Raw genomic sequence first — 22,998 nt, 5'->3', positions numbered from 1 at the left:
TTAGCATCTGTTATAGGATCATATTCTCAAGTAGCATTCTTTTAACACATACAGCTCTATGGCATTTCACATAACCACTCTCCAGTTGTTTGTTTCTTGCTGCGGTACATAGTCCTGACTGAAGTCAAGGCATTTGGGCTCACATAATGGGTCTGCCCGTTACAAGCTACAGAAGCTTTGGGAGATTACTGAACTCTGATTTTTCTTTAGAAAATTCAATTTTTCATTTATTGAAGGTGAATAAATTTCATGTGTGTCACATATGTTTAGAAACATAGTGATGCTTCTTACCCTATCCTCCCACCTCCTTTTTTCTTTTGTACAATGACAAACTTTCTACTCACTTGAAAATCACAGGCCTAACCTCCAACAAAGTAAAACATTGAACTAAACATAGTGTTGTAGGAGAAGTGTAAGGATTAAATTCTGACCCACAAAGTTTGTTAAGCTCACTTATCTCCACCACTCCATGTACTGTCAGACCCGGCTGCGGCCACCAGGCACTGGCAACGGCAGCCACACTCTGCCCTTGGATCCAAGTTCTTGAAATAAGTCCAGTCTTTTTACTGAGCTGACAGTTGCTTAACCTTGAAACTGAGTCTAGAAAGCCAGCTCATTTTCTGCCCACTACAAGTGGATAAATATAAAAGATGCGAAAACCAAACTCATTTTTCTGATTTTGATAAATGAAAGAGAAAGGAATGTGGCTGCTACTTGTTACAATGAAGGTGTAGTCAGATTGGTTTCTCAGATTATTTTTGCTTGTAAAAATAGCTAATATTTATTTGCATGTTGGTGTTTGCACAGGGCTTTTACATTATTGGACCTAGACTTGGGATAAAACACTTCTTGCAGAGGGAAAAGTTTTAACTGTTGCAGCATATCTTATCATTTTCCAAAGAGGAGTTTTTTCCTCTTTTTTAAAGATTTATTTACTTTTATTGAAAAGGCAGATATACAGAGAGAAGGAGACACAGACAGAAACATCCTCCGTCTGTTGATTCACTTCCCAGGCAGCCACAATGGCCAGAGCTGAGCTCCTTCAGATCTCCCACATGGGTGCAGGGTCCCAAGGCTTTGGGACGTCCTCCACTGCTTTCCCAGGCCACAGGCAGGGAGCTGGATGGGAAGTGGGTACACCAGGATTAGAACCAGTGCTCATATGGGATCCTGGTGTGCAAGAAGTCTTTAGCCATTAGGCTACAATGCGGGACCGTTTCATCTTTTTTCTTATGTTCCTACCTTGCCCCTTGTGGTAGATTAAATGATGTTTTCAGTTCTTTACCTCTCCTTCCATCTATGATTAATTCTAAACATAAATTCAATATATTCAATTCCATATACGCTCTGTCAAAGTTTCACAAGTTTTCCAAATCCAGCACAAATGTATCTCAGATCTCTTGTGCAGCTCCCAAGCAGCAAAAAGCAACTCTTAGTATTCTTTTGTCAGTTAAGACAAAAAAAAAAAATCTTTACATCAACCTCTCTCACTTTATCTTTAGAAAACAGATACATGTGATCCCACATATATGTAAGCATCTGTAGTCCTCTCAAAAATACCTTGAGCTTGTCTGCTTCAGAGGGTTGAAAAAATACAGGATACTGAATAAAATTTCAATTAGGAATACTGGCATTTAAAAATTATGGGTGGGACATTGTGGATCAACTGATTACGTTTCCTATTGAAATGACCACATCCAGTATTGTACTACCACTTTTAGTCCTGGCTCCTCCACTTCTGATCCAGTTTTCTGCTAATGCTTCCTGGGAGGTAGAGGATGGTGATTCAATTATTTGTGTCCATGCCCCCTATGTGGGAGAAGCAGATGGAGCTATGGGTGCCTGGCTTTGGCCTGACCTAATCCTCGCTGTTCCAGGCATTTGGAAAATGAACCACCAGATGAAAGTGCCCTCTCTCTTCCTATCTGCCACTTTCATTTTGCCTTTGAAGCAGATGCAAAATGAAGATATTTGTAAGTATTAATACAACTGTATTCTTAGGGCCCGGCGCGGTGGCGCAAGTGGTTAAAGGTCCTCGCCTTGCACGCCCTGGGATCCCATATGGGCGCCGGTTCTAATCCCGGCAGCCCCGCTTCCCTTCCAGCTCCCTGCCTGTGGCCCGGGAAAGCAGTCGAGGACGGCCCAAAGCTTTGGGACCCTGCACCCACGTGGGAGACCCGGAAGAGGCTCCTGGCTTCGGATCGGCATAGTATCGGCCCGTTGCGCTCACTTGGGGAGTGAATCATCGGATGGAAGATCTTCCTCTCTGTCTCTCCTCTCTGTATATCCGCCTTTCCAATGAAAAAATAATAATAAAAATAAACTGTATTCTTAAAAACTAACTTGACATTTGCTATTGTGTGTTAAATCTGACACCCATGTAATGTCACTGAATATCCAGAAGAAATAAAATAAGCAAATGCATTTCTCATATGGCAAAGTGTAGGGCCAGTATCAGCTAAGCCAAGAAGTCAATAGGTGGACCCGGTGCGGTAGCCTCACAATTAAAGTCCTCACCTTGCACAAACCGGGATCCCATATGGGCATCAGTTCGTGTCCTAGCGGTTCCACTTTCCATCCAGCTCCCTGCCTGTAGCCTGGGAAAGCAGTCAAGGATGGCTCAAAGCCCAGGGACCCTGCACCCATGTGGGATACCTGGAAAAGACTCCAGGCTCCTGGCTTCGAATCAGCACAGCTCTGGCCATTGTGGCTGCCTGGGAAGTGAATGAGTGGACAGAAGATCTTTCTGTCTGTCTCTCCTCCTCTGTATATCTGCCTTTCCAATAAAAATGAAAAAGGTAAAAATAATCAAAATAACCTTTTAAAAAGAAAGCATCTGGTGACTCTTTGGATGAGCATAGCCCAACCTTTGTATTCCATGACTTATAATCAGATAAATCCTCAGTCAATGGAAACCAAATTGTTCAAAAGTTCACAGTGAGAAAACCCTTCGGATGCCAACTGTTGCTGTGCTTAAGATGCCTTCAAGTCACCAGAAAAAGATATAAGTCATTCTGGTAATGTCCTTATTAAATGCATAATTATTATACTAATTATAACTAGCAAAGTCTCGGTGATCTGTGTAAGGGTTATAACTGTATATGGTTTTAGTTCTTTGTGAGTCTGTTCATAATGAAGTCAGCAAATAGATGACTGCAACACTTCCTACCTTCCTGATGATTCCTACCTTCCTGACCAGCTGCACTATATACTTGTGAGTAGAGACGATCACTGGATCCATTTCCACCGATTAAAAACATGAGTCAAGTTAGGGTACATGATGTGTGGCAAATAGAATTTCACAAAAACGTTCCACTGTTAGCAAAATGTATTGAAACCTGTTAAGGTTCCATCTTGACTGTTAATAATGCAGTCCTAGACATGATCAAAACCAACACTTTCAAGAGAGAAGGGAAAGGTAAGGAGAATAAAGTTGGGCATGGACCAGCTGTCCACTCCTTCCTCTCTCAGGTTCACTTTGCTATTTTACACAGCTGCCTCACTTGGGTGGTACTGGCACCAGAGACAGCTGCTGATACCCGGACCCATTTCCCTTCACATTTTTCACTGCCTTATTCCTGTCATAAGTGAATGCTTGAACAGTCAACCTTCAAAACACTTCTCAATTCTTTGTACTAAGTATCTGTAATGGATCACACTGCTAACTTTCCTAACCTGATCTCTGTGACCTAAACTTGGGGGAAAAAATCAAAAAGAAAATATGTGTTGTGGCTTGAATGTCCCCTGCAAAGCTCAAGTTCAATTTTAATTGCTATTAACAGTCCTAGCAGGTAGGACCATGAAGAGGTGATTTGATTAACAGCACAGTCACTGTGAACAGATTAAAGCCATTATTCCAGGAATAGGTATCAGAAGGAAAAGTTCATCCTAAAAAGAATGGATCTGGTTCCTTTTTCTGTGTGTCTCCAAAGTTCACTTACCATTCCACCATGGGATAATGTGTTGTGAAGACCCTTGCCAGATTCAAACACGCATGCTCTGGAACTTCCCAGTCTCTGGATCCATTAGCCAAATAAGCTTCCGTTCTTTGCAAATCCCTAGAGAGTGGTATTCTGTACTTGGAGCAAAGCATGGACTCAGATCACAGTACTTTTCTTCAGACCAGTTACTCTATGTTGAAACTTGATGAAGATTGATTATTTGTACTTGATCATTTGCCAAATCCCAATAAATAGTAATTAACTATCTCTTGGAAGTTTACTTGAGTCCTTAGAGGAATAACTCTGTCCTGTAAGTTTAGAATCAAAGTCAGAGAGAGAGAGGAAATGGATGTTGAAATATGAATTAAGCTTCAGTTAGGCATGAAATGCCACCAAGGACCATCTAGTGAACAGGGATATAATCTGAAATGTTAAGGATGTATGGGTAGAAGGCTCCAACATGACTATTAGAGGACAGGTGTTTTGGAGTGGCAAGTTTATTTATTCAATGAACATATGTTGATCATTTTCCTTCCATAATGAATTGCGTTGGATGCTAACGGAACAAACGTAACTAAAACAGAATTCAAATTCTCCATGGATTATAAACTAGCAAAGGTTCTTAGAATGCTGGCTAAAAGAAAATTATGCTAGAAATGTTAAGTTGCCCATTATTCCATTAGGTCATTTGTCTTTTCTCAATTTTTGAAAGCTTTTGATGTTGGTTCATTATCTGTATACATGGCATATTTCTTTTTCATGTATGAATCTAAGTTTTCCTTTAATGAAAAATTCATGTTAACATGGCAATACACAAATGTTCTCTGCTGTGACTAAAACTCACGTGTCTTATTTAAGAAATAACTCTCTGTCCTGAGGTTAGAGAAAGTAAGTATTCACTCGTATTTTGAAAACCGCAAGGATTTCTTTATTAAATTTAAAATCCGAACCCATCTGAAGTAGGATTTTTCTGTGATGTGAGGTAACAATTCATTTTCTTTTTTGCACCCTATTTCCCATCTCCTTTTCCCCTCAGGGATCTGACATATTCGGTAACCCCCAAATGTATAAGTTACTTTGGAGGCCCTTACTCTTCCATTAGTCAGTACCTTTATAAGTAAACTAATATTGCAAGGGTACTTCCACACATTCATGGAAAAATGGGGGATACATGACTATCACAGGTCCTTGAAGACTACACATCATAAACTGTCTTATAATATTCCTTATAGTATTCCTTGATATGTTGAATAAAGGTCACTCCTTTTCATCTCTTTCAAAAATGTCTTGGCTCTTTACTCTTCTGTCAATAAACTTACGATTCATAGTATACGACTGGCATTTTTTCAGAAGAGTTAATGTATCTGACTAGTAAACATGAAAAATAGCTGGACCTTTAAAAACCAAAGAATATAAATGAAGACCCAAGGAGATACTAGATGACTGTATTGCCAAAAATCCCAAAGTCCGGTAGTATGAAGTGTTGGAGAGGATATAGTTCTATGTAATGTGAAACACTGCTGGCAGGAATAGTGAGTGTTGCAAACTGTTTGAAAACAAAATGAAATCCAATGAGATTCAACATTTGCCACTCTTTAGCTTTCTAGACCTGGTTCCCATCTGTATCCACCCTTCTCTGTGTTTTTGGAAGCTGGTTCTTTCACACTTACTTCCTTCATCGTATTCCCTTGCATTGTGCCTTTTCTTTGGGTTCTACTATTAACTGAATCAGACATAGAGAGTAGAATTCCAGGCTGAGAAAACTTATCCTCTAAGTAATAAAAAGGGGGAAAAAGATCTAACGGTTAATAGAAGTGAATGTGCCAAGAGTGAACAAACGAGTAAATTCAGAAGCTTCTGGTTCATTTTCCAAAATTTGAGTATTAGCTGATGAAGTGATGATAGGGATGTTGCAAAGGAAAGAGAAGCTGAGTTAAAAACTGATGCCGTTCTTTGTAGAAGCACAGAAGGCATAAACAAGAGAGGACTTAAAAATCCAAGAGATTTTTCCATCTCAGATTTTCTTAAACATTTCAACTATAACCTTTTAAGGTAATGTGAAGAACTATAAGCCATTTCACACAATACCCATAATAGCTACATTCATGTTAAACAATTCAAAGTGCCGTCATTTGGGGGTTGGGGAGGGGAGCTCTTCCCCGTGCTTACTGTGAACTAGCAATTGAATATGAGAACAAAGCTATTACTTTTCAGATAATGGTTGGACATTAGATACATCTTTAATTGTAATATTAGCTTCTCAAAAAGGTCATGGAAAACATACTTTGCTTCCCTGAGCATTTTGAAATCCCCTTGCAGGCATTATAGCTGATATTATCCGTGTGTGTGTGTGTGTAGTCGTTGTAGTAGTAGTACTAAAGAAACTGCACTTCAAATCCTAGTGATTTAAATCACATCTTGAATATAAATCACCCTTAAATTCAGAATACACTGTGCTAATCAACACTTCCCTTAAATATTTAAATAGTATTCTATTTCCTGCATTTAATAAAAAATTACCCATCATTAATGATTTCAGTCCTGAGGATTGAGTTGCTAATCCCAGTACTCTATTTATACAATTATTTTTCAAGTATATTGTCTATTTTTATCTTGTCCTTCAACTGCAGTATAGTTCAGGGTTGTCTATTTTTAGTACACTCAAGTACTACACCATGGAAATGCTTTAACACTTTACTATATAACTACAGTGGACCCAGGCTACACCTTTCCAGTAAGTTGCATTGGTCAGTAAGTGACCAGTGATTGGGTGATCTGTGTCTTTGAATGTAATGTTTGATCCAGAGTTTCCTACTTCACCTGTCATTAAAGAAAAATCCATGTAGTCAAGAGTAGGAAATTGGCAATAAAATATTTTACTACATTTACATTTTAGAAAATATCTTAAAAACCATGTCTAAAATAAGATAATACATTTCATACTCATGCTAAAGATAACATAATCATTTTCATAACCCTGGGTTTTGGCTTACTCTTTAGATAGTCTTGAATGGGATCCTAAAATCGCTTTATCTAATTTTTTGAAAAAAAGAATCAGAGAAAAGGTTTACTGTTTGAAAATTCTTTGACAGCCTCTTCTTTTATACATCCTGGTCTATGTGAGCTGCTTGCACAAAAAACCTATGTTCATTTAAGTTGAGATTAAAGTATGGGCCATCAGCATGGTTTGGGACCAAATGCCAAGTGTGTCGATGAGTACTGTGTTAATTTTCTTAATATTCTTACAAATTAATCCAATCAGCTCACTGTAGAAGGCTGAAAGATGGCATGCTGGAATGAGACAGTGGTTGTAGCGTGAATGGGGATGTCCATCAAAGTCATCTTTTGCACCCTGCAAGGGATAACAGAGCCTGCCTCTGACAAGCACTTGCACATTTGTCTTTTGATGTTTTTCCCAGTAGTATTTGTTATCAGAACACAGGACCCTTGAGGCTCACGGAGAGTTGTGCTTTAAAGATTGTAGCAAAATGACAATTCGATTGCTTTCTCAACATTTTAAGTGATCATAAATAAGTGAAATGAAAAAGGAAAAACTAAATGATTCCAAAGATGCCTGTCCGACACATGTTCCTAATATGAAGTTCTACTTGTACAAAAGGCGTCTAGACTCAGTCACCAGGATGTGGGGTAGGAATGGTCAGTGTGGCTTCCATTGGTTGAAATACTGGGAGAAAACTCCACATGAGTGTTTAGAGAAATCTTAGATCAATGTTACATTTCTCATATTGCATCTCCCCTAGGTATAGTAGTTGGAAAATTTTCTGTTCAATTGTTTAATTAATGATTATTTCCCTATTGATTTTATTCTCCATGAGTATACAGACCATATCTACCTTTAATCTTAATCCGTTGTCGATAATCAATTTATTATTGTGGCATTAATGGTGTCTACCCTTACCTATACGCTCTTGTAATTTATTATGGTGACTAATTAATTAATGCATAGTAACCATGAGTAATATTACAAAAGAGGAGTCTTAGACAAAATTTATCATATACTTATCAAGCAGAAAACCAAAATGTGATTCCAGACACTAAAATTTTTCATCTTTACATCTTGCCTTTCATATTAGTTGTATAATAACTGCTTCTTGAAATAATAATAATAATACGTGGATTTATGTTTTTTTATCTTGACTAAATGAGAGATCATTTGAATTCTTCCTCTGTATTATCTCTAAAAATGCCACTCAGATTTCTCTAACAATGTTGTATGAAAATGGTGGTAGCCAACAGTCAAGCTTCACATAAGTATTGTAGAATTTCTAAGAAGACCTCAAAGAAATTTTTGCTGTTCAGATTCAATTTGGTTAAAATTGTCATAGTTTCTAGTTAAACACATTTTACTGTAAATTCACACAAAATATTGGAAAATATGGAATATTTACTTAGTGTTAATAAAAGATGATTTCAAACTGAGAAATTCCTATGAATGACTTTCTTAATGGATTTTTTGAAAGTCTTCATCCAGTGTCCACATATGGAATTCTGGCTTTTAGATAACTACACCTCCTCCTTGGGTCTTTATTACCCTGTCTATGGAGGCAGATAACTCTGACAACATTCTCTGAATTTGTATTCATCATGTATTTTAAGCTTTGTTTGATTATTGTTTCTGTTTAAGAGATTTCTGCAGGAAACTGGCAAATTTTACTGTTTCATTAATGATATAAACCTTATAAAATCTTATAAATCTTATAGAAATACAAGACATTAATTGTGTATGATTATAATACAATAGCTTGTCTCAACATTCTACTACATAATAAAATATAGTAATGTATAAGATGTGTTGTTGCTTTTGGTTTCACTCATTAAGGCAGAGGATCTTGAGGAGCACAGGGAGGGAAGGGATTACACTCTGAACCAAGACAGCAAAGAGCTGCATTCAAATTCTGGTGATTCCAGAAGTTTTCTTCTCAAGAGTGTCAAGTTCTTCATTTCCAATACTAAGTTCCTTTTTCAAAGGTTTGGTGTCTTAACATATGAGGGTATGTCAAACAGAATGTTGCGGGGGAAAGGAAAGGAAGGGAGAAATAATTTTATTATTCTGTAAAAAAATTTTAAAATGTGTGCAGTTTTTCTATTATATGCATTTTCATGAACTTTAGGAAGATTCTGCTTATGCATGGATGTGAAGGACCAATCATACCAATATTACAAATATCAGTGAATTGTTCTAATACAGTCATTTTAAGGAGAAAAATAACTCTCCTTTCTCAATATCCAGATTCCATTTAAGTGATACTATCTCTCTATGAAGAAATAGAATGAGCTATGGTGAAGTGACTTGTGTAAATGATCTCATTCGGGAGGCACCAAGGGGACAGAGGCTTGTCACTGCCAAGTAAGTCACATTTAAATTCCCTCAAGCCTTGGGAAATAATGTGAGGGAAAGAGCAAAAATAGCACAGTCATTCCTTTGGATGAAGTCGACTTGTGGGCCTCTTGAGAGCGTCGCAGCAGCTGTGTGTTCATCTGTATGCAAAGAGAAATAATAAGAATCTTCTGTATTTGGCACATGGTGCTTTTCTCTATATCAGTGCATTCATCGATACAGTTTATGCTGAATCTATCTGTAAGGAAAGATCCACTACACACACTGTCCTGTGAACGGCCAGAGATGTTTATTGAAGATGTCTTTTCTGCCCGCAATACAGAAAATTGCAGGAGCACACAGCCATACTTAACCAACCAGAGTGAAAGTAGAGGCAGCTGGATCTGATTGAAACCGTGGCAGGAATTGAGATTGACAGAGTTGCAGGGCTAGGAGGTTAATGAATCCATAGTCCTGCCTCCAGGCAGAACTGTCCTAAACCATTCCAGGCAAATGACAGCTCGGCCTCTTGAAAAAAAGAAAAAAAATCTCTGTACCAGGCTTCAGTAACTTATTCTTGTCTAAATGTTCTTTTCCTCATAAAGTTCTGAGAGTAGTTTATGTCCATACTCTCCTCTGTTTAATCTCCATATTGATATATATAAAGTATTTATTAAAGTATATATGTATATAAATGTATATCTATGAAGTGTGTGTGTGTGTATATATATGTATGTATATATAGTAATAAATGGGGGGCCATGTCAAAGATGATGATGAGAGCCTTAGAAATGGCCCACAGACATGGCTATTACGAGAGAGCTTGTAGAAAACAAAACTTAACAAACCTGTTGTATACTTTAATGATCTGAGTTTCAGTAGTAAGTCCCACTAACATGGCTCATTAAATGAACTCTTGTTTTGCACTTCAGAGCAAGAACTATGGATTTGGAAACATTATCCTGAGCTAAAACACAATCCAAAAATTGGTTCTTCCATAAAAAGAAGTGCAAAACCAGTCACAAATGGGCCCAAACCGCTTTCCTGCCTGTTTCGTGTTTAGCACTCCAACTTATGGCTGCTTTTAATAGTGGATGACAACCTGCCTTTTGCCTCTGGAAACTGGGGATGATGGGTGTGTTAGTGCTATGGAGAAGAGAGTAGGAGATTTGTGGAATAGCATATCAACTCTGTCTATAACTTACCAGTCATGTGGGTTCCAGGAAACTACTTGATCGCTGGGCTTCATTACCGTCACCTGTAAGGAAGGATTCACAATATTTATTTCACATTAGTTTCGGAAGACAAAATTGTGTAATATTGGTAAAATCATTTGGGAGCTAGAGGCCTGAAAATAAATGTTAGTTGGCTGTGAATCTTATCTGTCACATGCTGTCTTTCCTTGTTTCTGTTTCTTGTAAGTTCTCAGAAATGACTGAGGGCAAGACAAACCTACCTCTTGTGAATGTCACTACATTTTTTTTAAGATTTATTTTGTTTTATTGGAAAGGCAGATATACAGAGAGGAGGAGAGACAGAGAGAAAGATCTTCCATCTGATGATTCACTCCCCAAGTGTCTGCTACAGCTGGTGTGAGCCCATCCGAAGCCAGGAGCTTCTTCTGGGTCTCCCAAGGCTTTGGGCCGTCCCAAGATCCCAAGGCTTTGGGCCGTCCCTGGCTGCTTTCCAAGGCCACCAGCAGGAGCTGGATGGGAAGCAGGGCTGCCAGGTACAGAACCAGTGCCCATATGGGATCCCAGATGCTTTCAAGGTGAGGACTTTAGATGCTAGGCTACCATGCGGGGCCCGAGTGTCACCAGATTTTGTCTCTACCGTATAAGTCAATTGGGCAGAGGAAAAGGGACTGCAAGAGCAAGGAGCCCTTCTAATGGCAGCTTAAAGCTGCTATTTGGTGTTCAATTTGAATTTCTACAAATCAGTACAAGTTATATTTTTGCTAAAGAAAAGTAGATGGAACTCAAGTTGTAAAACACTACATTCAGTTTACTAGGCCATTGTAAACTTCGTGCAAAGGATACAAAATTGATTCAAAGATTGACTACATTTTATTTCATGGAAGTAAGAAGGAAGACTATCATTTACTGTTCAGTAGAAGACACTACTGTCTGTAGTACCTAGAATATATTTCAATTAAACAAGCATGTTTACCTAGATAAAATAAATAAATGTAGAGATACATAAGCTATAACTCAGAACTCTGTTATCCAGAGGCAGCCATTGATAACATCCAGATACATTTTGATTTTTTTTTCTGCACATTTGACAGGACTGCTTTCAAGTCCAAGTGCTGTCACTTGCTAATTTTTTAGCAAGTTGTTTAATTTCTTTGTCACTGTATCTGTAAACTACTACCACCTTCATGGAGTTACCATGAAGATTAGAAAACTAATGCATATAAATTCCTTTTACTGTACAGGATACATTGTAAGATTTTGGTCAGGTCCAATACTGCTACTGCTGTTATTTGTATTGTATTTTTAATGGAAAATAGGAGTACCAGAAGAGATGAAAGTTATAAGTACTTTGTTGCTTCCTGGGCTAATGGAGTCCATATAATAAAGAAGGCAACACATTTTTACTTAACAGTAGCATTGACTACTTCATATTTACAGTGTAGTCCCAGCCACTATGATGCCATAACTTATTTAATTCTTATGAGACAAACCTATGACACAGTTACTACTATTATTATTGTTCTTTTTTTTTAACATTTATTATTTTTTTTTTATTGGAAAGGCGGATATACAGAGAGGAGAGACAGAGAGGAAGATCTTCTGTCCCATGATTCACTCCCCAAGTGAGCGCAACGGCCGATGCTATGCCGATCCGAAGCCAGGAGCCTCTTCTGGGTCTCCCACATGGGTGCAGGGTCCCAAAGCTTTGGGCTGTCCTGGGCTGCTTTCCCGGGCGTGCAAGGCGAGGACCTTAACCATTGCGCCATCGCGCCAGGCCCTATTGTTCTTATTTTATAGATGGCAAACACAAGGGAAAATCAGATTAAGTCACAAGTAAAGTCTAAGCTGAGTGGCACATCTGGGATGTCCATTTTTCTAAGTGGTTACAGGAGACATTAATATGTAGCAAGCATATGCGTAGATCTTATGGTTAAAGCCAGATATTCTGAGGTCATCAATAATTAACTATAAAAGGGCTAGATAGATAACTAACAAGAGAAAAGTAGAAAATAAAATGTTTCACAATGTTCCCAATTGGTGATTTATGCCCAGTCAGCAAAGTTACAGGACCTCACACTCTTTCCATTTCTTCTGAACTTTTTCTAGGTAACTGGAAGTGGTTGGGCAGCCAGCAGTGTTCTAGGAAAAATAATCCTTTCTGACTCTTGGAAACAGAGTGTGTTGTAAGAAATATCTTTGGCATAAAACAAGGCTGGTGTGGGTTTGAAAACATAACTAGATAAGCCAAACCTTTTAAGTCTTCTTTTTCCTTTGAAATGAATTCCAGAATATGTTTTATGTGTTGAAATCTAGCATTCATTTTTATCTTTATTTCCACATGATATTCCATTGAGTTAATGTAATAATACTATTGAAATAAACAAGATCCTCTCTATTCCCAATTGAATAAGAGGGTGGTTCCATGTTATCCGAGTTGGTCTACTCATCCATTGTTAAACAGTGAGGGGAGAAAGGTGGATGAAGAAAAGGCTCTAAAAAACCATGGGGTGGGCAAACGACATAACTAATTGCTGCAAAGTTTTAAGGAAAATGGCTATGTTCATATACATTGCCAAGGAAAGTGTAAATTAGTATGTTTCTTTTAGAAAACAATTTGGCAATACTAACAAAATGTACTATAAATGTCCTACCATTTGGCACAGTTCTCCCATCCCTGGGATTTTATCCTGAGACAATAATTAAAGAGAAAACATATATAAATGTTGCAAGAATTCAAATGTACTGTTAATTACAACTGAATCCTCAGGAGCAAACTGATTGTTCAACAATACACAACTGAATAAATAGGTACCTGCTCAATATCTTGCTCCTTCAAGAAATTATAAACATGAGCTATATATAGCATATAAAATTAAAAAGCTAAAAGCAGAACACTTTGGAAGTCACGGTGTTAAAAGTTTGACAACACCATGCTGGACTTTCTACCATTGTCTACACCTACAATGCCAGGATACACTTAACTGGTAGAGTGACAGACCTGTGACTGAAGAACTATACTGTTGTAACAGTATAGGGGAAATCAGTGGGGTAGGGAATGGAGAGCATGGAGGGGAAATCCCTGAACCTACTCTGCAACTGCATCATAAAAAATAAGTAAATAAATATGTTCTCTATATTTTTTTCTTCTTTTATTTCCTTGAGTGTCACTTGGGAAATGTAGCACAATTATAAACAAGAAGAATATATGAAAAAAAGTGACTTCTTTGTCTTGAGAGGAGCAGGTAAGCCTTCCTTTCCCCTCCTTCGAAGACAAAGTGCCAGTTTGCCAAGGAGGGATTTGCTTAGGACATACATATGAGTTAGTCACCAACTGAGAAAAGAGATTGTAGATGAGATTCTGGAGTAAGGTCTTCAATTTATAGGAATATTTTACTTCAAAAATTAGGTTATGGGCCTGGCACGATAGCGTAATGGTAAGGTCCTCACCTTGAACGTGCTGGAATCCCATATGGGCGCTGGTTCTAACGATGGCAGCTCCACTTCCCATCCAGCTCCCTGCCTGTGGCCTGGGAAAGCAGCTGAGGACAGCCCAAAGCTTTGGGACCCTGCACCCACCTGGGAGACCCGGAAAGAAGTTCCTGGCTCCTGGCTTCGGATGGGCGCACCACCAGCCAATGTGGCTGCTTGGGGAGTGAATCATCAGATGGAATATCGTTCTCTCTGACCTCCTCTCTGTACATCTGCCTTTCCAATAAATTAAATAAAACTTTTTAAAAAATTAGGTTATGCCATGTCTTGAAAAAGAAGACAAAGCACCACAGTAGACACTACAGCCCCTCTCTTTCCTCGGCACCAGCTGACCTTGATGATCAAGAACTTTCTGTCTCCCATTTTGTTAGCTGTTCAGCTATTAATTTTTTCTCTTTGTTGTTTGTTATCCAGAGCTGATTCTCTAATGCACAATGCACCTTTTCTCTCATCCTGTTTTGTGTCACTTAAAGATACCATGGCTAACTAGTTATATTTTCGTTGTTAGTACAGAACAGAAGACTAACTCAATGCTGATTTTAAGCAGCATTTTAGTTGCTGAATTTCTGAGAAGCACTAAATGATAATGGCTCTGTGTCACTAAGAATATCTTCTAATTATTCTCATCTTGCTTTCAAATTTTCTGTTGCAAACAGAAGATAGGCTTTGAATGTCCGTATAATTATATAGTTTAAGTAGATGGTTCCTGGGGAAATTAACTGTTATTTTCCACCTACCTGTTCATAAGAGTTCTTGTCATTTACTTTGCATAGTGGGATCTTACAGTTGAACAGTATTTATATTTTTCTGTTGTGTTGAAGTAAAACAGTAAGGTATCCACTTTGCATTAATGCTAGTCACTCATTTTTTGTCATTCATTTGCAAATTTTTCCATTACGAAGTGGGTCAGTGCCTAAGGTGCTTCTGATATTAATAAATATTATCAAATGGATTTTTATTTTATTCTAAAGTCTTGATAATGGACAAGGGATATAATTTTATTCTTTCAAATTTGGACATTTAACTCTAAAAATACAATCTTAGCACAGAAATGCATGCTTCTCCAAATGGGAGTGTAAGACCATGGGATGTTCCTTCTGTTTAAGGGTGATGTGTCACTCATGCCTGCTTAGCTGTGACAGGGGACTGCTCCAGCAGCACTGTCATGCAAAAACATGAAAACGTTTTGCTCTTCATTGAACAATTCTCAGTTGGAATACTACAGAAAGCAAAATCTTACCTTTATCACTCTCTGCTTTTCTGCTCTGGAATATGAGGATTCTTCATTTCTAAACCACTTCTAGGTGTTAATATAAGTCCACAATAAAGATGATTATTTTATATATTAAAAAACATAAAGGATACCACATTGTGGTAAAAACAGAAAGATGTTTTCAAGACAGACATGTGTAAGTGACTTATGCTTTGACATTTGAAGTTTACTGTTATAGACTATGACTGAATAATAAACTAAAACAGAAGTGGAAGGTTTTTACATCTGTACGGAAATCAGGCCCTGAAAGCTTCAAGGCAAATACTGGATATTCCTACTACCATGATGGTGGAATGAGAGGGTGCTCCAATAATGTGACTCTTTAGAAAAACTCAATATTAAAACTTCTAAACTCATAAGAAGTAAGCTTATTAGGTTCATGTCACACACATGTCATTTGCAGCTTTTCTTTAAACACCATAGTGATTCCTCCACTAATGCATGATTCCATATGCAAAACTTGTATTTCCACAATTTCTGAGTAACAAAGTCTGTTGTGTAAAGCACAATATATTTGTAATCTTCTTATACTTTATTAAGCAAGGCTGAACAGCCTCAAGGTCAGTCAAACTAGTTTTTGGCTTCTGTGCAAAGTTAGCCTCAAGCTATTTCAGGAATATCTGGCTGCTAGAGTACTTGAAGCCAAATTTGTAGTTCATCACTAGCAAGCATATACGTTTCAGATGTTAACTCTATCTAGCTTTTCCATTCTTATTTTTCATTTAATTTGTTTTGAAATGCTTAAAAATGCTTTAAATGTTTAAAAACCTTCCTATGTTAAAAATCAGAAATATACCCTAAATTACATGTAGTGCATACTGGACTACAAATAAAGACTACATAATTTGCATAATCATTAGGGAGCACAAAAGACTAAAATTATGAAGCAGGCAATTCCTTAGTTATTACGCTGGAACAGAAAAGCAGAAACCATTAAAATAGCATGATTTGTGAACACACACTATTCCTCACATTGATATAAACAAGGAGCTAGCATGCAAAAATGATGCAATTTTAACTTAGGGTTGTATTTGAGGTAATTCATTTGCTTATAAACTAAATCTCGGTGTGTATATCTGTATAAAAAGGATATGACACTTTCATAACTTTCAAACTTTTAAAAAAGTATACTTATTTGAGAGCAGAGAAACATAAAGAGGTATTCTCCATATGCTAGCTCATTCGTCAAAGGGCAACAATGGTAGAGGCTAGGCCTGGGGTGAAGCCAGAAACACAGTGCAGGTCGCCATGCCAGGTTCAGGATCTCAATTCCTTGAACCACTCTGCCTTCTCCCAGGACCTGCAGCCCCAAGAAGCTGGAGTCAGGAGCTAGAGCCTGGCATTGCCCAACTACCCCAATGTGCGATATGAACATCTGTGGCATAAGGCTAGTTGCCTACCCCTATTTCAATATTTAAAATGGCATACTGAAGCTAATTTACGGTGCTAAACCTCATGAAAATATTTATGGCTTATATACTAATACACAGTGAAACATCTGTGATTTCTGCATGAATCAACCATATACTGCTAAATCTAGTACCCTAATACATAATCATTAATTTACCTGCAAATATTTGAATATGCTTAAAATATCTGTATTAAATCAAAAATTTTCAACAACTTTGTGGGAAATGCACATGAAGGAAAAACTATACCTTATTTCATAAGAATATTTGCACCAAAGTAAACTTACGTCTTCATTCCATTTGCTGTTAACATTTTGAAGTATGCTCATATGATTTTTCCAAGAATTATAACAATAGTTTGGATTCATTGTGAGAATTTATATACCTTCAAAGCACACTTTCCCTAAACTTCCTCAACAGTCCTGTAATTTTATTGCTTCCAAATAATCAACCATTCTTCTATTAAATTAGCCACTGAGTTGCTATAACTTTCCATTGATTTTCTTTGCTGCATAAAGAATTAACACTTAAATTAGTTCTTAGAACCGCTATTTTGTTATCATAGATTTTGTAGATAAGGAATTGAGGTGACACAGTGGAAATATCTGATCTGTTCTATGACATCTTTGAGGTTGGCTAGGAAGCCATGACGCCTAAGAAAGATTGAAAGACTGTGAGATGTGACTAAGTGAAAGCTCCGGTAGCTAAACTGAGTTGACTGAGAGATGAGAACTCTGTGCATCTACACATAATCTCTCTTAGCAATCACGTGATATGACAAGTATAAGGTGGTTGCATAGCATTCTGGGTGAAAACAGGAAATAATTTCAGCAGTTATTTCAATTTTGCCGAGTAGGATCAGACAAGTCCAAACTGCAGCCCTGAAACCACTAGGATTTGAAATTCCTTGAGCCTCATCAAGGCCAGATAAAAACTTTGAATTCTGCTAACTTCAGTAAGATCCTGTAAGATTCAGTAGGGCAACCCACCAATTGCAGCAGTTTATATTCAAATCAGCCTCCTGATTGCGCACACACAAAAATAAACTCTGGTCCACAAGCCAGAAAAGGATAACAGTGAGAGAATATGGTTTGGCTCAGATAGTCTATGGGAGAGCTAAAGAAACAAGCTCAGTAAATGGGCTTATGTAGAGATTAGGAGGCAAAAACTTCATGTAAGCTCCTTATCAGGAACAATGCCATAGGACCTTGCCAGTGGCAGTGCAGCAATGGATCCTCACTGCTATTGCTGCTGCTGGTGACAGGAACACTTATCACTACCATGCTTACCATGCTGTTTTGCCTCCAGACAGCTTCTAACTGTCTCTGCACATAGCATCCCATTGACCAAACCTGAGAGACATACCTGCTACTAAGCTTCTAGGGTGATAAGAAGTTTGAGTGAAGTTTCCTTAGAGAGACGTGAGGTTCCTTTGAGTGAAGGTTCTTTAGAGAGAAGATTCCTTAGAATCAAAGGTTCCTTTGATTCACTCCCTTTACACAACAAAATAGTTCCCAAAATGAAAAGAGGTTTAAATTATGTGTGGGCAAGGTATAGCAAATACACATTAGGCATATTTGCTTTGATTATTTGATAATTAACAAGATTACATGAGTGCATCAGAAATAGGAATTAGTTCAAGCAAGTATCTCCATAAAAATAGCTCAAGGTTTGATCCCTGGCATTAACTCTGAGTAAATCATTTAACCTCTCCAGGTTTGCTGTCACAAATAAAATAAGAGTTTGACCTTAGACCTCTGTTTTCCATTAAAATTTAACTTCTAACTTCTTTTTCTTTTTATAAAGTTGTCGTTACCACTATTTGGAAAGGCTCATCCACATGGTGGGGCCGTATGTCTAGAACTTGGCAGTACCCACTGCACAAGTAAAGAAACTCTTAATGAACACAGTTGACTTTTTTGAAGTCCAGTGGGTTGTTTTATGTGTGTATATAAACAGTCATCATTATAAAACACCATATAAAGCTGGTTAAACTGAATGACTTCATATCTAATCTTTCATTATGTGAGCAAAAAATTTGGGGATATTTTTAGACATAGTCTTTTTTTTTTTTTTTTAACTTCAACACAGCTTCATTTTCTAGAATAACCCATAGACTAGGGAACAGCAAGTTTGGGATACATCCTTCCTAAGAAAAGGGGAAGCCTTGGTACAGAAAGTTTCTTAATGAAGAGCTTTCGGGATTTTTCCTTAAATTCACCTCATATGAGTCATTCCTTCCATGGCCTAGATATCACCTCTGAAGACGATGCAAATTTTTAAACATGAATTCTTTTTCTCTCCATATTTGGGAAGACCACAACTGCTAGTAGAGGAAAAGCTGATGGCACTCCAGACTTGTCTGGTTTTCTCTTTCACAGTGTTATCTTTTGTGGAAATTCCCAAGTGAAATTCTTACAAGGATTTCTCTCTGATCCATCTCTTGGCAGCAAATATTGAACCAAGACTCAGTGTTCCCAAAATTTTAATCCCAGTGTCTCCCACAGTCCTCCTATGTGAATGGGACAGAATTTTCATAATAAAGTGCTGTCTTGGGAGCTCAGAGAAGCATGAGGCTTTTGCCAAAATGTGCTCATTACAATCTAAATCCCCAAGAGGAATTATGAGCATTAAGTTGAACAATGCAAGTAGGCATTAAGAAATATCTGTTAATTCAATAATATGAAATTTCCCACACTTGGGTATTTGGGGTTTTATTTACTCTTCTGAGTCAAATATGTATTAAAGGGAAATTCCCAAGAGATTTGGGTGTGACCACTGAGTCTGTTCCAATCTGTTCCAACCAACATCAGATGAAAACAGGGCTTCATTCACTGAGGACTGAATGCTGTGGGAGCGGCTTCATGATTTCAGGGACACTCAGACAACAGGGATATATATTCATGAGTTGCTTTTTCTTCAACCAGCCACATTAACGTCCCATATTAATTCCACCAATGTTTGTATTGTATCACACAGGCACAATTAAAGAACACTGATTAGTTGCAGATTTACTACAAATAGTCAGTAAATTTTGTGAGTGATTTTATGTTACTTGAAACTTGTTCACCAAAATTGAAAAATACAAAGCTGAAGAGACCAGTAACAATAACTTATTTAATGAATTTAGTGCATTGAAATTCTTTATATGGGGCCAAGCACAGAATGAACAGCATAACAATGAAATAGCCTATGTTAGTTTTATGGTAGACAGATTTTTATTGTATCTACTTCCTAGAGGAGAAAACTAAGGTACCCCCAAAAAACTTCAGTCACATTGCCAACGTACAGCAAGTACAACTTGCCAGAAATGGAACTCAAGTTTGCCCTCAGGTCTTTAGGTATTTTCCTCACGAGCTCATGGGATTAGCTACATAGCCACTCTCTGCCTCTTTACTAAATAAATAAATAAATAAATAAATAAATAGTGTTTTATGTATTTTATCTAATGATAATGTTTTAAACAGATAAATTGTGTTTTATCTGTTTTATCTAACACATAACTCTTTCTTGGATTCTTAGCACCTATGCCTCTTCTCCACTCCTACAAAACTGCTATTATTTTGTAAGCACCCCCTACAAAGTTTAGTCAAATATATTCTCCCTAAACTTTATATATATATATAAGTTCATGTTTGGCTTGCCTGTGTTAAGTTATTGTGCATGACACCATTTACCTTTGTGGTATGCATTGTGTAACTGCTCTATTCCCAAGTTTCTAGTTAGCTCTCTAAGCCTATGACCACTTTAACTGTCACAGTCTGGGATTGCCTTCTTGGGAAGTCTGGGCTACGGAGACTGGAAAAGCAGTGGATTGAACCTGATATCCATTGCTGCAGAACAGCATAGCACCAAGGCTTTTCCCACACTATGCCTTCATGCCACTGATGCTCATTTGACTAAGAACACTATAGAGAGCTGGCAGTGATCTGTCCCATGTGGGCCATGGGTTGCCATTCTTGCAGTGGCCAGGTTTTGAAGTGCTATCTGTGGGTACTAGATGGTACATGTGTCAGGAGCAAGCCACTCTGCTCAGTGCTGTTTTACTGGCTTCAAAGACAAAATCATAAATGTAATTCCCTTTCCTTTCCTTAGGTTAGCCATGTCTGTCTCTGCGCATTGCTTCCTAAAGCTGGGGAAGAGGTGATGCATATAGTATGAAACTGACCTCCCTCCCCTCTTATTAAATGTGCTTTTTAAAAATTAAAAGTCGGTAATGGGCCTGGCACAGTAGCCTAATGGCTAATGTCCTAGCCTTGAACATGCTGGAATCCCATGTGGGCGCTGGTTCTAATCCCAGAAGCTCCACTTCCCATCCAGCTCCCTGCTTGTGGCCTTGGAAAGCAGTCAAGGACAGCCAAAAGCCTTGGGACTCTGCACCCATGAGGGAGACGTGGAAGAAGCTCCTGGCTCCTGGCTTTGGATCGGCTCAGCTCTGGCCATAGCGGCCACATAGGGAGTGAATCATTGGACAGAAGATCTTCCTCTCTGTCTCTACTCCTTTCTGTATATCTGAATTTGCAATAAAAATAAAAACAAATCTTTTTTTAAAAGTAGGTTATGTCTAGGTAATGTGATACATCACCTTACTTATGATGCAGTTCTATTTACATGTGGATAGTTGTTCAAACTGATATTTCTGCATGGGGATAATTACTGAAAAGTATTAAATCCTTGTACTTCATATTTCCTTCAATAATTATTTTAATTATATATGGATTACATTTTCCATTCAAAAGACATAGTATGGCTGAATGGATTGAAAAACAAGAACTAGGGACTAGCATAATAGTGTAGTATGTTAAGCCACCTCCTGCATCCTGGTATCCCCCATGGATGCTATTTCATGTCCCTCTTTCAATACAGCTCCCTGTTAATGTGCCTAGGAAAGCAGTAGAGAATAGTAAAAGTATTTGTGGCCCTGTCACACATGTAGGAAACCCAGAAGAAGCTTCTGGGTTCAGCCTAACTGGAACATCTCTCTCTCTGTCTCTCTAGCTCTTTTTCTCTCTCCATAGCTCGTTTTTTCAGATAAATACTTTTTAAAAGTTCCAACTACTTGTGGTGTGTAAGAATCCAACTTTAGATGCAAGGGCATATACAATATGGAACTGAAAGAATGGAGGAATATATTTTATACAAATTGAAATTGAAAGAGATCAGAGATGGTCATTCTTTACTGGGCAAAATAGATGCTAAGCAAACAACATTATCATGGAGGCAAAAAAAAAAAGCAATATCACATAATTTGCTGAAGGGTCTGTTCACCTGACATACATAACACTTAGAAACATGTAAGTGTATGATGTATTAACAGAAGAGCACTTACATATATCAAAGAAACATTGAAAGCATCAAAGTATGAAATAGCAGCAACAAAATAATGGTGAGAAATGTCAATAGGCCACTTTCAATAAGGAGTAGTTCAAGTGTACTGAAGATCAGCAAGGAAAGAGAGAACTTGAACAGACTCTGGGCCAATTGGATCTAGCAGATATATATGGAACATTTCTCCAAACCAAAACAGAATACATTACATACATATATCCCAAGTATACATGAAGCAATACCCAAGATAGATCACATGTGAAACCACAAAGTTCATCTGAAAAAATTTAAGAAGTTGTAATAATACAAGGTCTCATTCTTGACCACAACAGACTAAACCCAAAAATCCATAGCAAAGGAAAGATGGGAAAATCTTAAAGGAACACAGAAATTAAACAATTTTCCTGAACAATCAATGGGTTAAGGAAGAAGTAACAATGGAAATTAGAAATTTTTTAAAGATGTTGCGGCAAAAGAAATATTTAGCAAACTGAAACAGTGACCTACGGTATGGGGAAAAAAAATGTCTGTAACCCTTATACTGATGAGGGCGTAATATGCAAGATGCATAGAAAATTCCTACTACCCAAAGCAAAAATAAATACCCCAAATCTAAAAATGGGAAAACCAGAAACAGCTTTGAATAGGACAGTTATCCGAAGAAGTGACAAACTAACCCACAAGCTTGGGACTAGATGCTCCACATACTAATTATGTGGGAACTGCAAATCAAAACCAAATAAAATATAAAATCTCACGAATTAGATGGCCATTTACAAAGCAGTAAAATATCACTGTCAAGGCAGTGCAGAATTTGTAAACCTTGTGCCTCACTAGTTGGAATCGAAAACTACTAGTTACTATGAAAATCAACATGAGGTTTTGTCAAAAAAAAAATTAAAATTAACCTGTAATCCAGCACTCCCAAGTAAACACACACAAGTTTTAAAAACCAGAATCCCAAAGATATACCACATGTTTTCAAAAAGTTCATGGAAATTGCTTATTATGAAAAAATTGTGTC

General features: G+C 37.6%; 1 long non-coding RNA gene across 1 annotated transcript; it reads right to left on the bottom strand.

Annotated features, from left to right (window-relative positions):
* Positions 1 to 8,674: 8,674 nt before the first annotated feature.
* LOC121150874 lies at positions 8,675 to 10,543 on the bottom strand. The gene is made up of 2 exons (XR_005883036.1): positions 10,485 to 10,543; positions 8,675 to 9,440 (listed from the first exon to the last, which is right to left on the bottom strand). It is a non-coding gene; the product is annotated as an uncharacterized LOC121150874 (long non-coding RNA).
* Positions 10,544 to 22,998: the final 12,455 nt, after the last annotated feature.

Source organism: Ochotona curzoniae, unplaced genomic scaffold (assembly GCF_017591425.1).
Source record: "Ochotona curzoniae isolate NIBS_2020 unplaced genomic scaffold, NIBS_Ocur_1.0 contig_2210, whole genome shotgun sequence".
NCBI classification, from domain to species: Eukaryota; Metazoa; Chordata; class Mammalia; order Lagomorpha; family Ochotonidae; genus Ochotona; species Ochotona curzoniae.
The sequence above is the reverse complement of the archived record's forward strand: the minus strand, read 5'-3'. Positions and strand labels throughout refer to the sequence as shown.